The 14,055-nt window shown below is 42.8% G+C and overlaps 1 pseudogene; it reads right to left on the bottom strand.

Annotated features, from left to right (window-relative positions):
- Window positions 1-7,130: 7,130 nt before the first annotated feature.
- Window positions 7,131-8,485, bottom strand: LOC125964032 (dnaJ homolog subfamily C member 14-like; annotated as a pseudogene).
- Between the last annotated feature and the right edge of the window lie 5,570 nt (window positions 8,486-14,055).

The following is a 14,055-nucleotide window of genomic DNA, read 5'->3' as shown; positions in this document are numbered from 1 at the left end:
ATTCTTTTATAATCCTTTTTATTTCTGTAAAATCAGTAGTAATATCCCCACTTTCATTTCTGATTTTTTAACTTGAGTCATCTCTTTTTTTCTTTAGTCAATCTAGCTAAAGGTTTGTCATCTTATTGATCTTTTCAAAGAGCCATCTTTTGGTTTTGTTGATTTTATCTATTGCTTTTTTTATTCTCTATTTTATTTATCTCCATTCTAACCTTTATTATTTCTTTCTTTCTGTCAGCTTTGGGTTTAGTATGCTTTTCTTTTTCTAAGTCCTTAAGGTATGCAGTTAAGTTATCATTTGAGACCTTTCTTTTTTTTCAATATATGTGATTGCAGCTATAAGTTTCCCTCCCAACATTGCTTACATAAGTTTTGACATATTATGCTTTTGTTTTCATTTGTCTTACGGTATTTTCTAATTCTCCTGTGGTTTTGACCTATTGATTGTTTAAGTGTTCTGTTTAATTTCCACAAATTTGTGAATTTTTCAGTTTTCTTTTGTTATTGATTTCTAGTTTCATTCCATGTAATCAGAAAATGTACTTTGCATTATTTCTTTTTTAAAAATATGTATGTATGTATGTATGTATGTATTTTTGACTGCATTGGGCCTTAGTTGTGGCACACAGGATGTTTCATCATGGTGCGCAGGCTTCTCCCTAGTTGTGGCATGCTGGCTCAGTAGTTGTGGCGTATGGGCCACATGGCATTTGGGATCTTAGTTCTCCAACAAGGGATTGAACCCACATCCACTGCATTGGAAGGCAGATTCTTAACCAGTGGACCACCAGAGAAGTCCCTGTATTATTTCAATCTTTTAAAATTATTCAAACTTTTTTGTGGCCTAACATATGGTCTATCCCAAAGAATGTTCCATGTGCACTTGAAAAGAATATATTATTGGGTGGGGTATTGAAGTCGTCAACTTATCATGGAAATATCTATCTCTCCCTTCAATTCTGTCAACTTTTGATTCATATATTCTGGGGCCCCTTTGTTGGGTGTGTATATATTTAAAATTGTATCTTCTTGCTGTATTGAACCTTTTATCAATATATCATGTCCTTTATTATCTCTTATAAATTTTTGAGTTCAAAATCCATTTTTCTGATAGTAATATAGCCACCGAAGCTCTCTTATGGGTACTGTTTGCATGGGATATATTTTTTATCCTTTTACTTTACTTTTTATCCTTTTACTTTCAACCATTTGTGTCCTTGTATCTAGAGTGTGTCTCTTCTAGAAGCATATAGATGGATCCTGTTTTTTTTCTTTTAATCTAATTTGCCAACTTCTGTCTTTCAATAGAAGAGTCTAATGCATTTATATTTAATGTGATTACTCATAAAGAAGGATTTACTTCTGCCATTCAGCTATTTGTTTTCTGTGTGTCTTATATGTTTTGTGTTCATTTCCTCCATTAATGCCTTTTTTGTTTTGCATTTTGTTGATGTTTTGTAGTACACCTTTTGGATTCCCTTCATCTTGCCTTTTATGTATATTTTAAATTTATTTTCTTAGTGGTCATCTTGGAGCTTACAATTACCACCTTAAATTTATACTAATCTTATTGAATAATACTTAGTAGTATATAAACATGTGTTCCTATACATCTCTGTCCCAACCTCTTTATATTATTATTGTCAAAGATTATGTCTTTATATATTGTATGCTTATTAACATAGCTATATAATTTTAATGAATTTTCCTTTTCATTTATGTAGAAAAAAGAAACTACAAACCAAAAGAAAACTACAATAATACTGGCTTCTATATTTACCTATGAAGTTACCTTTACTAGTTTTTTTTTAACATATATTTTATATCTTCAAGTTACTGTTTAGTGTCCTTTATTTGAGGCTGAAGAAATTTCTTTAGCATTTTTATTTATATTTTTATTTATTTATTTGGCTCATTGGGTCTTTGTTGCTGCACACAGGCTTTTCTCTAGCTGCAGCAAGCGGGGGCTACTCTTTGTTGTGGTGCGCGGGCTTCTCATTGTGGTGACTTCTCTTGTTGCAGAGTATGGACTCTAGGGTGCATGGGCTTCAGTAGTTGTGGTGCACAGGCTTAGTTGCTCCACGACATGTGGAATCTTCCCAGGCCAGAGCTCAAACTGGTGTCCCCTGCATTGGCAGGCAGATTCTTAACCACTGTGCCACCAGGGAAGTCCCTCTTTAGCACTTTTTGTGGGGCAGGTGTACTGGTATTAAATTCCCTCAGCTTCTGTTTATCTTGGAATGTCTTAATTTCTCCTTCATTCTTAAAGATAATTTTGCCAGATATCAAATTCTTAATTGACATTTTCTTTCAGAACTTCACATATATCATTCCACTGTCTTCTGGCCCTCATGATTTCTGGTGAGAAATCAGCTGTTAATCTTATCAAGGATCCCTTGTATGTGATGAGTCACTTATCTCCTGCTGCTTTCAGAATTCTCTTTCTGCCTCTAGGTTTTTATAATTTGACTATAATGTGTCTCAGTGTGGATCTCTTCAAGTTTATACTGCTTGGAGTTCATTGAGATTCTTAGATGTGTGTATTCAAATCTTTCATCAGATTTAGGAAGTTTTAGACCATTATTTCTTCAAATATTTTTTCTTCCTCTTTCTCTGTCTTCTTGTGAGATTCATAAAATGCACGTATTGGTATGCTTCATGGGTCGCACAGGTCTCAGGCTCTGTTTGTTTTCCTTCATTCCTTTTTCTTCTGTTCCTCCAACTGGTTAATTTCAAATGTCTTATCTTCAACTTGACTGATCATTTCTTCTGCTTGCTTAAATCTGCTGTCAGATCTCTTTAGTGAGTTTTTCTTTTCAGTTATTATACTTTTCAGAGCCAGTTATTGTACTTTTCTGTTTTGTTTATTTTTATAATTTCTATCTTTTTATTGATAATCTCATTTTGTTCAAACACGATTTTCCTAATTTCCTTTAGTTCTTTGTCCATGGTTTCTTTTAACTCATTGAACATATTTAAGACTGTTGGTTAACATCTTTGACAAACAATTCCAATGTCTAGGCTCCCTCAGGAATAGTTTATGTCATATTCTTTATTTCCTTTGAGTGAGTCATATTTTTTGTTTTTTTGCACGTTTTGTAATTTTTGTTGATTATTGGACATTCTGACTCTTATGTTGTAGTAATTTGGAAGTCTAATTCTGTCACTCTTCAGTCATTGCTTGTATTTTACTTGTTGAAGCTGGGAGCCATCCCTTGTGACTCTTCCAAACTATTTTTGCAAAGTGTGTATTCCTTGTTGTGTGTGGCCAGCCAGTTGTTTTCCATTGTCTCTGTTGTCAGCCAGTGACCTGGAAAATATTTCTTTAAATATCTGGCTCACAGGATGGGGTGAGGAGATCCTGTCACTTAAAATTCCCTCTTAGTTGGGAAGCCATTTCAGCCTGTGGGGGCCAAAACATATTGTGCTGGTCCCTTAGTGATGAAAAGCAGCAAATCAGCAACTGAAACACTCAACTCCAGCCTTGGGAGGACAGAGCCTTATTGCCAACCCTGGCTCCAGCAAGTTGCACTGGAAACACATGCCACTGTCCCCACAGCTGCCTGCCCTGGAGATAGTAGCCACTAATGCAACAAAGCTGAAACTGACTGAAATTTACCTGTCCCTTCATCAAGCTTTTCCTTAGATGTTATGAGTGTTCTACTAGACTCAGAGTTCCAAAATAGTTGCTTAAGACAGCTCCTGCTAGCTCAAGTGTTTCAATGGAGATATGGATTCCTGGGGCTTCTGACTTTGCCATCTTTCCTAATGTCACTGTGGCAGAGGGCCTTCTAATACTCAAATATTTAAATATTTGCCTACTTTTCCCATCCAAGGCGAAGCACAGAACTGTCAAGTTTCTCTTCAGCTGGGAACATTGTGTATCACCACTTCATATCTGGAATGAGAGTCAGAGGCAAGTTCTAAGAAAGTGAGATTTTCTTTCCTTAGCACCTAACACAGTGCTGGTAGCAGTAGAGCAGCAAAAAAAAAAAAAAAAATTCTGCTCTACCTTTGTCTAGTGCTTAACCTTTCCAAAGCACATTCATATCTACTCCTCAATTTATCAGGTGTTATTAACCTTATTTTACAGATAAGAAAACTGAGGCCCAGAGGTATCAATTGACTTTCTCAAGGTTACAAAGCAAGTACGTGTTGGAGTCAGGACCCACACCTCAGATTTCTAACTCCAGTTTTGCTACTACTGGCCTATCATTTATTTGGCACAATACTATATTCTCAGCATTGTACTAAATTAGCTTCCTTAATACTTATACTACCCTGTAAGGTAGTTTTTAGGAAATGCTCTATGGAACAACACCTGTGAGGAAGCAAGGACAGCAGGGATTAGGCAGGGGGAGAATATGAACTGTGATACACTTGAAATAGTTGGCTCAGGCAATCTCATGGTAAGCACTGAATCTGGGGTGTCCTTTAGAGTTGTTCTGAAAAGGGGTAGGGGAATAACTATTGTACCTCTACACTGACCAGTCATTGATTGCAGGCTGCCCCTAAAGGAGGAATGTGACCTTGGGCAAGGCAGGCTCATGTGGCCTAGGGAATTTCCCAGAGAGGAACATAGATGTGAGCCATCAGCAGCTAATACTCCTAGCAGTTGGGGGAATATGTACCTTATTCCTAAAGGGGGAACTTAGTGGTGCACCATACTCTCCTTTATAATCCACACTGTTCACTGCTTGGATCCACTTGCTTCATGTAGTAAATTCCTTGGGAAATTTAGAAGGCAAATGAGATGACCATTTGTGCTCTCAAGGTCACAAATGATACTCATCATCTCCCTCCTCTACTCCTTCTAAATTTTCCTCATCTTCAGCTAGCATCTCTGCTGGTCTAGATGGGGTGACTCAGCTCCTTATCCCTTAGGGACTGAGCCCTTGATCACACATGATCATCTCAGGATGCACTTGTCTGTCTACTGTCATAATTGGGTAGGTAAATACCAGAAGATTTCCTAATTGGTCATTTGGATGTCAAAGTAATTTACCCTGCTCCCATCGTGAATAGTAGCCATACCTCATCCTAATGATCAGGGTCAATTACCCCTTACAGGATGGGACTCCTTGTCTTGCCTTCTTGTCTCTTGGTAAAAAGACCCTGAAGTAACTGGGTGGAAGCATAGATTAATGTTTAATGGGATTTTTGCTGTGCCCCTGGTAGAAATATCTCCCGCTTGGGAAGAAAGTCTTTAGAGCCACAGAGCCTATTTTTGTGCATAAAGGAAGCATTAATTCCCCGAAGTGAATCACTGAGAGTGATGGTGAGCAGAGTCAATTCTTCTTCCACTGTTTGGTTTCTAGACCGATGTAATCTATGCATTGAAAATACAGAACCATTAGGTCGATGAGTAGGTTGTATATTGCATCCATGGGGCCCCATTCTCACAAGGTATTATCTCCAAGTTGGAGCCTCAGCTGTGCTTTCAAAAGGCCATTTCATCACCTTTTCAGGACAAACTTTTTGGTGGGCAGTATATGATGGGTCCCATGGTTCTATGTTCACCACCATACCTCCTTTCCTGTAAAGCAGCTCTCATAGTCGAAGATGATGTGTGAGATCTTGTGTTAAAGCCAAACCCTGTGTAAGCCCTTGAACAATGGTGTTAGCTGAAGCCCTGCAGGCAAGAATGGTAAACCAATAACTGGAACTTGGCCAAATCCAGTTAAGATTAATTCTCTCTCTTTCAGGATGCAAGATATCCAGTGTGTTTATCTTCTCAGGGGATGTCCTGTTTCAGGGGTTTAGCATTGGTCTCTTTTGTTGGTAGGTTGAATGTTTCACAGTGGCAGTCACTAGGTAAAAACTTCATGAGTAAGAGGGAGTCCATGTTACTGGACCCATTCATAGCCTCCTTCCCTGCCACTATGGCTACCCTGCTCATGTAGCCTTTGTGCCAGTACTGGAACACATGATGACAGAGGTTGATGTTAACTGATTGAGTCACTTTGTCTACCAGGATTTTTATGCCTCTTTTGTGATAGAAACTCTTGGGTGGGTATTAGGATACAATACAAAGATCTTCACACTTCGTGCCCATTGCCATTTTTCCATCCACACAACTGTTTCCCAGACCTTCTTCTCCCCTATTTTCTAATCTTTCTCCCTCTAGGTCCCAGTCAAACCAGCCAAGCCACTCACCACTGCTCATGAGTCTGTACATATTCTTATTCTATTTCCCATTGAAAGTATGATCAGATGCACTTCCTAAAGCTCTGTGCGTTGGGAAGATTTCCTCTCACTGCTGCCCTTCAGAACCGCCCCTGAATGGGGCTGTAGAGCAGTAGCAGTCCATTAACAACTTGCACTCACAGACGGCACCAACCCACGTGAGCACCACGCTCAGCCTTTTCCCTCTTCCGTAAGTGAGTCATAAAGGACCACACCTGCAGCTATTGGTATGAACTGAGGGAAAGTGTCCCAAGCAACAGTGGTGGACAACATGAAAGTCTGAGCCACTTAGCTCATGCATAACATAGAACTCACGCAGCTTATCTGTGCTCTCTGGTCCTAGTTGCACCGGATCCCGGGTGCACCACTTCTATCTTATGATCTATTGCTGCTGGGCCTGCTCAAACTTATGACTTAGTAGGTCTGACAGACCCAGCTCAAACAAATGTTTGTGACTACATGGTCATTCGTGCTCCATGGTTAGGTACCTTATCTCTACTGGGGCCCAGGAGCATGACAAGAGTTGATTTTCAAATGGCTGGAATCGTTCAAGGGGGATTGGGGACCCAAGATTTTTTTTTAAAGGGGGGGGAAGTGTCATCAGCTGTAGAAGCAAAAGACAAGACAAAGGCATACAGACCCCAGGGAAATACCCAGTTCCCACACTACTATGGGAGATATTGTCCAGCCCAGGTCCAGGCCCTAGGTTCTTTGTTCTAGCCACCCCCTATTTCTTTGGTATTGTCAGGAGACAAGACTCAGTTCCTGGGTGCTGGTGGAGGAGGGAGAGTAGTTCCAGGGCTTCCTATAACTACTGAGTGAACAATTTGAGCTTAAAATTTTCCCTTTTTTAAATATTTAAAAATAAACAAATCAAACTCCATCCTGCACTGTACACAGCCCTTTTGACTCCCTGACATTGATTTGTGGAAAGAGAGGGGGTGTCAACGTTGGAAGGGCCTCCTCACTTTCTTTCCCCACTTTCGTTTGGCTCCTCCTACTGTGCTGTTGGGCTTGGAGGCTGCAGTGGCCCCAGGGCCCTGCTGAGGAGCTGCAAAGAAGTTCCCGTTGGACACCTGGCCTGGGGGTACTTGAAAGATCTGGCTCAAGAAATCCCGAAGGTCAGCAGGAGGGGCATCTGGGGTAGCTCTCTGCTGCTCACTGGCGCCTGGCATCCGTGAACCAAATGAGATGTGATAGGGGACTCTGTGGGTATCTTGGGAGATTCCCACATGCTGGCATCCAGCCCACTCTGTGATGTCATACACCTTTCCATCCATCAGCGCAAAGTAGGTGATCTTGAGGCCCAACCTGCTTGACTCAGCCCCAAATTCTCCTTCCTCAGCAGGATGCAGCCTATTACACTCAGCACGGTGTCTGGCACTCTCAGGTTCCCGTTCCATTTCAAACCTCCCATGTCTTTCCCTGGCGTCAGCTGCACATGATAGTATTCACTGCTTCTTTGAGGTCATCCTGCAGCTTGGACAGAAACTCATTCACTGACTGGCTCAGCTCATTCTCTGCCATTCGATTCATCTCATATTGCTTCCATCTTTCAGGGTTGCTGACAATGTCCCAAGCTGCCTCCTCAGCCCGGGGATGATTATTGTTTGTCAGGATGAACCATCACTGCCAGCTGCCTATAGGCCTTCTTCAGTTCAACATCCGAGGCTGTGGCTCCAACCCCTAACACATGAAAAGGGTTTAGCTCATCCTCAGGAACCCCAGCCATGGTCAACAGTCGAGCCACTTCCTCTTCAGGCTGGCAGTAGCAACCACTAGCTACAGGTGCATTCCCCGGCTTATTCCTCTCTCGATCCAAGGCCAACTCCAGCCAACCCCACTGAACTATTCTTACCAGCTGCTGCCACGGCCTGCTATCTCTTGGCAGAATCAGGCACTGCTGCCAGGTGGGAGAAGCCAGCCAAGAGAAGAGCCAGGTGGCTTTACCCGTCCGGCCTAACCGGTCACTCAGTGCTACCAGAAACCTCCAGCCCAACTGTAGGCAGCCCAACAAAAGGGCCACAGCTGGGAGCAGCAAAGCCCCCAGTAGCCTAAGAAAACGGGTGAACAGCCCTACCCCATAGCAAAACCCTTGGCTCAGAAATTGGAACATTACCTGGTCCCAGCCCCCCAGCCACCCTGCCCAGACTCCCACCCAGACACAAAAATGGTCCAGATCACTGCCTTTCAGCTGCCTGCGTGCATGGATGAGATGGCCATAAGTTTCCATGTACTTCCCCACTAATACAAGCAGTTCGATCAGCCTCTAGAAACCTGCCTGTCCAAGCTGACACAGTTCCTCTGCCCCCCACAATCCCAGTCCTCTGTGCTAATCTGCCTGACTCCATTTCCGACCCAGCCGATGTAGACCAGGGGATCTGGGATCGCTGCGTCCACCCTCCCAAGTATCCTCCTTGGCTGGAACGCGGTGCCGTTGTCTCCGGGGTGCAGGTTTCTTTCCACTGGGCACGTGAAAAATCACTGGGAAACTTAAGAGGTTCCTCCTTATCATATTCCTCTTCCAACTCTTCATCTTCCCCCAAAGCGAAGAGCTGCGGTCACTCCTTCCCGGCAGAGGGCCAACTCCTCCCCGGCAGAGGGCCAGGAGGAGCTACGAGAGCAGCTCCCCCGGCTCCGCCTCCTGTTCACTCTCTGCTCGGGACCCAAGATTTTTAAGTGCATTGACTCAGATGTCCTATCTTAGGTATTAGGGTCCCATTCTTCCCAACTGGTACCCTGACTTTGTTGTGGCAATCCTGCTGGGGTTGAAAGTTTAATCTCCTCTGGAGCTTTGTTCTTCTGGGAATTAAGTTCTGGAGCTGCTCTTCAGTCCTTTCTGCCCTTTGGCTGCAGCAGGGCAATCCCCGGAGAAGGATGCGTCTTTGAGCCATTAGCAGCCAACACACCAGGGAGCTAGAGGAATGAATGCCTTGGCTCCGCAGGGGGATCTTGAAGGTGAACAAGGACTTCCACTGCAAGCCCTATGAATAAGTACTGAAAAAAATGCCCATTTTACAGCAGAGGAAACTGAGTCTCTGAAGCCGCAAAGTAACTTGCTCAAGGCTACACAGATAGTAAATAGTGCCCCATTATTTGAAACTGGTTTGTTCTGAATATTGAGCCAAGAATCTTAACCAACATGTTATATTTCATGAGTGTGTTTGCCAAATATCTCAGCTTCAAAAATCTGCTTAGTTACTTGGACAACCCTCAGTTAACTTTTGGATTACTTTCTGTGATAGGCAGAATAACAGCCCTTCCAAATATGCCCATGTTCTTATCCTTAGAACCTGTGTATATGTCACTTACATGACAGAAGGGACTTTGCAGATGTGATTAAGTTAAAGACTTTGAGATGGGGGAGATTTTCCTGTATTATTTGGATGGGTCCAAACTGAATCACATGGGTCCTTAAAGCAGAGAACCTTCCCAGGCTGTGGTCAGAGGGAGATGTGACTACAGAAGGGTCAGAGATCCAGTGTTGTTGACTTTGGAGATGGTGGAAGGAGTCTATGAACCAAGGAATGTGGATGGTCTCTAGAAGCTGGAAAAAACAATGAAATGGATTCTCCCCTCGAGCCTCCAGAAAGAAATGCAGCCTTGCTGACCTTGATTTTAGCTCAGTGAGACCCACGTCAGACTTCTGGCCTACAGAACTGTAAGATAATAAATTAGTGTTATTTTAAGCTACTAAATTTGTGGCAGCAGTAGAAAATGAATACACCGTCCTTTGAAATTATTCCTGCTTCCCTCCATTTGTGTAGCTATAAGAGTTGCACAGTGTCAACTGAAAAAAAATTTTTTTATGGTGGTGCTGGTTGTACACCTTGGGAATATACTAAAAACCACTGACCTGTGCACCTTAAAATGGTGAATTTTGTAGTTTGTGAATTACGTCTCATTTTTTAAAGAAAATACATGTGCTTCTTAACAGGGTTATCATTAGGGGACAGAGAGAAAGGGTACACAAAACCTTTATAAAACTACAACGTGCCATTTTTAGTGAGGATCAGATATATTAGTTGGGAGTTTCATTGTTGTTGTTGTTTGTTTGTTTATGTTTTAGTGGAAAGTAACAGAAACCTAACCTGAGACTTTACTGATTCACATAACCAAATCACAGGATGCCATAGGCCTGGAACTAGAGATTCCAAGGGGGCCACGTTCTCTCCACCTCTCATCTTGGCTTTTCTTCTTTTTTAATTTAATTAACTAATTAATCAATTTTATTGAGGTATAGTTGAGCTACAATATTATATACGTTTCAGATGTACAGCATAGTGATTCACAATTTTTAAAGACTGTACTCCATTTATAGTTATTAGAAAATATTGGCTATATTCCCTGTGCTGTACAATACATCCTTGCAGCTTATTTATTTGATACATAGTAGTTTGTTCCTCTTAATCTCCTGCCCCAATCTCGTCCCTCCCCACTTCCCTCTCCTCATGATAACCACTAGTTTCTTCTCTATATATGTGAGTCTGTTTCTTTTTGTTATATTCGCTAGTTGTGTTATTTTTTAGATTCCTTGTATAAGTGATAACATACAGTATTTGTCTTCATCTATCTGACGTATTTCACGAAGCATAATACCCTCCAGGTCCAACCACGTTGTTGCAAATGGCAAAATTTCATTTTTTAAAATGGTCGATTAGTATTCCATTGTGTATATACATACCGCATCTTCTTTATCCATTCCTCTGTTGATGGACACTTAGGTTGCTTCCATATCTTGGCAATTGTAAGTAATGCTGCTATGAACATTGAGGTGCACGTATCTTTTCAAGTTAGTGTTTTCATTTTCTTCAGATATATACCCAGGATTAGAATTGCTGGATCATATAGTAGTTCTATTTTTATTTTTTTGAGGAACTTCCATACTATTTTCCACAGTGGCTGCATCGAGTTACATTCCCACCAACAGTGTGTGAGGGTTCCCTTTTCTCCACACCCTCACTGATATTTATTATTTGCGTTCTATTTGATGATAGCCATCCTGACAAGTGTGAGGTGATATCTCATTGTGGTTTTGATTTCATTCCTCTGATGATTAGTGATGTTGAGCATTTCTTCATGTGCCTGTTGGCCATCTGTATGTCTTCCTTGGAAAAATGTCTATTCAGGTCTTCTGCCCATTTTTTAATCAGGTTGTTTTTTTGATATTGAGTTGTATGAGCTGTTTATATATTTTGGATATTAACCTAGAAGTAGAATCAGATGTACACCTTGAAGCTGACTCTGTTTGTCCTATGAGAGTCCCTTGAGTTGTAGGGAGAATAGACATCCATTTTCTGGGACAACTCAGGGTGTAATAGGACCTTCTGTTTGTGGGATTTGGCAAAAACTGTGTCTCTGAGTCAAAGTTCTCTACACAGACAGGTACAGAGGGACACACACTCCTTCCTCATCTGCATAATTGGAAGTGAGGGAGATTTGAGAGGATCAACAACGTGGTCCTGATAATCTCAGTGGCAGGGAAGGGCAGTGATTCCATTTAAATAAAATTACCTTATGCAAAGGGATATTCTAGACTGGGCACCACATTCAACGTAAGCCCCTAGGAGTTTTTAGGGGAAGGAATGATTTTTGCCTTGGTTTGTGGCTCGTTCAAGTAGCTTTTTCTGGTGCAGTGCTTTGAGGCACAGTGGCTGAAATGGTAAAGGGTGTCGACTAAAAAGAATTGTGACATTAGCCATCTCCTAGGTGGGTAGCCCTGACTGAAGCTTGGGCAACATCAGTGGTACCTCAGCATCACTCCCAGGTGGCTTTACAGAGCAAAACCAGTTTCCAACAGTGCCACCTCATGGCAGTAAGAACAATGACAGTGGCCGGGCTACTAGACTCCACTCTTGGTCTGGACTTGACTACCTACTTTGGGACCTCGAGTAAGTCCCTGGGGGCGGGGAGATGTGTGGAAAGAAAGGCCTCAAGAGGAAGCTGGCTGAAACTCTGTGCCTGTTGGCATTCCTGATATGAAATGAATCCCTTGCTTTATTCTCTCTAGTCTTCTACTGGCTGTGAATTTTCTGCTGGAATCTTCAGAGCCCATCCAATTGGGGAGGAGGTGAATTGCAAAGGAATCAGAAGGAAGGAACAGCAAAGGCAAAGGTCTGGAGGCATGGTGCTTTTAGGGAATGATGAGGTGAGTTGGCTGAGGGGGAAAAAGGGCCGTGGAAGGTGGAGATGGAAGTAAGAGTAGGGGTATACCTTGCATGCCATCACAAGAAAGAAGACCTTTTCCAAAACCCATGATGGTTTTGAAGCAAGACATGGACTTGGTCTAGGTCTGACCTACAACCATGGCAGCAGCCAGACTGCACAGATCAGATATGAAATTTGTTTGTAAGGTAGAGTCAGCAGTTTGTGAGGCAGAACAGGAAGAGAAAGTATCTGTCAGACTTCAGAGAGGTCTCCATTCACCTCCTCAGGGACCAAAGTGTCAGTTTACCCCCGGGGTCCCCCACTAGGCTCATTAAGAAGTCTGAAAAAAAAATTTAGGGCTTCCCTGGTGGCGCAGTGGTTGAGAGTCCGCCTGCCCCGATGCAGGGGACACGGGTTCGTGCCCTGGTCCGGGAAGATCCCACATGCCGCAGAGCGGCTGGGCCCATGAGCCATGGCCGCTGAGCCTGCGCGTCCGGAGCCTGTGCTCCGCAACGGGAGAGGCCACAACAGTGAGAGGCCCGCGTACCGCAAAAAAAAAAAAAAAAAAGAAGTCTGAGTGGGACCCCGTGCAGAGCCTACGTTTCTTTAAAAATACCAAGCACAGTCGGGCTCAGTGGCGCAATGGATAGCGCATTGGACTTCTAAAAATACCAAGCACAGATAGGAAGCATCCATTCTGAGGTGGGGTAGGGGGAGGACAAAGGCTTCCTGAGCTCTCAGAATAAGAACTGACTTAGGGCTTCTACCTTGACTCTCAAAATACGGGCTACGGAAGGGTCTTTGGAATGGGGGGTAAGGCATCTGTTCTACCCTGGAATCTGGGGGATCAGAATCTATCCTCATCACTACACCCCTACTTTCTGCACTGGGTCTTGATCCACACCCTGACCACGACTTCCTCATCTGGGCCCAGACATTAGTATCCCTTGTAGATCATCAGGTGGGTCTCTCTGACTTATATAAGTTAGCCCCTACCCCAGGCATTGCATATTTTCTACCTCCTCAGCTCAGCTTCTTCAAGACTGACTGATCGTCTGACCTCCACTCTCTCCTTTCCTACATCCTCCTTCCTTGGCAACACATGCATGCCCTCCTACCAGTTCTGGAAAATCCTGGCCAGAAAGAGATGACACAAATGTGAAACAATACACATGCCAGTCCCTTTTGCAACGGCTGCTGAGAGCCCGAGCTGGGACCAGCGACCCAGATTTAGTCTCACTTGTACATCCCACTCACCCTGGGAGCTCTCTGCGTTTCCGCATCCTTATCTGTGAAATGAACCTTATGTTGCCCTACCTTTCACAGAGCAGTCGGGAGAATCAAGCAGGGGAATATTTCTGAAAGTGGCGTATTTCTGTAAGCTCTTGTTATTTCCACTTCCTTGTGTTCCAGGTATGGATTCTTTTAAATTACAAGAGTCTAAAAGTCCATTTGTCTCTAAAGTAAGTCCCTTTTTCTGTAACAAAAAATAATTAAAGCCCTTTACCTAACCTTATTACTTAACTCATTTCTGCCCATTTGAGCATCTTTCTGTTTAAAAGGTTTGGGCTGTGCTTTTCAGTTCCTTCGCAGCACATAAGGTAATTTCCAGCTTTCAGCTTCATTCTAGGGGCAAAGCCACCCCACCATTTCCTCAATAGTGGTAGCTGTTGTAGCTGGTTCACTCAGAAGTTTTGAAAATGTAGGGATGAAAGCATTGAA

The sequence above is a fragment of the Orcinus orca genome, chromosome 1 (assembly GCF_937001465.1).
Source record: "Orcinus orca chromosome 1, mOrcOrc1.1, whole genome shotgun sequence".
In the NCBI taxonomy this organism is placed as follows: domain Eukaryota; kingdom Metazoa; phylum Chordata; class Mammalia; order Artiodactyla; family Delphinidae; genus Orcinus; species Orcinus orca.
This window is presented reverse-complemented; position numbering and strand designations above follow the sequence as displayed.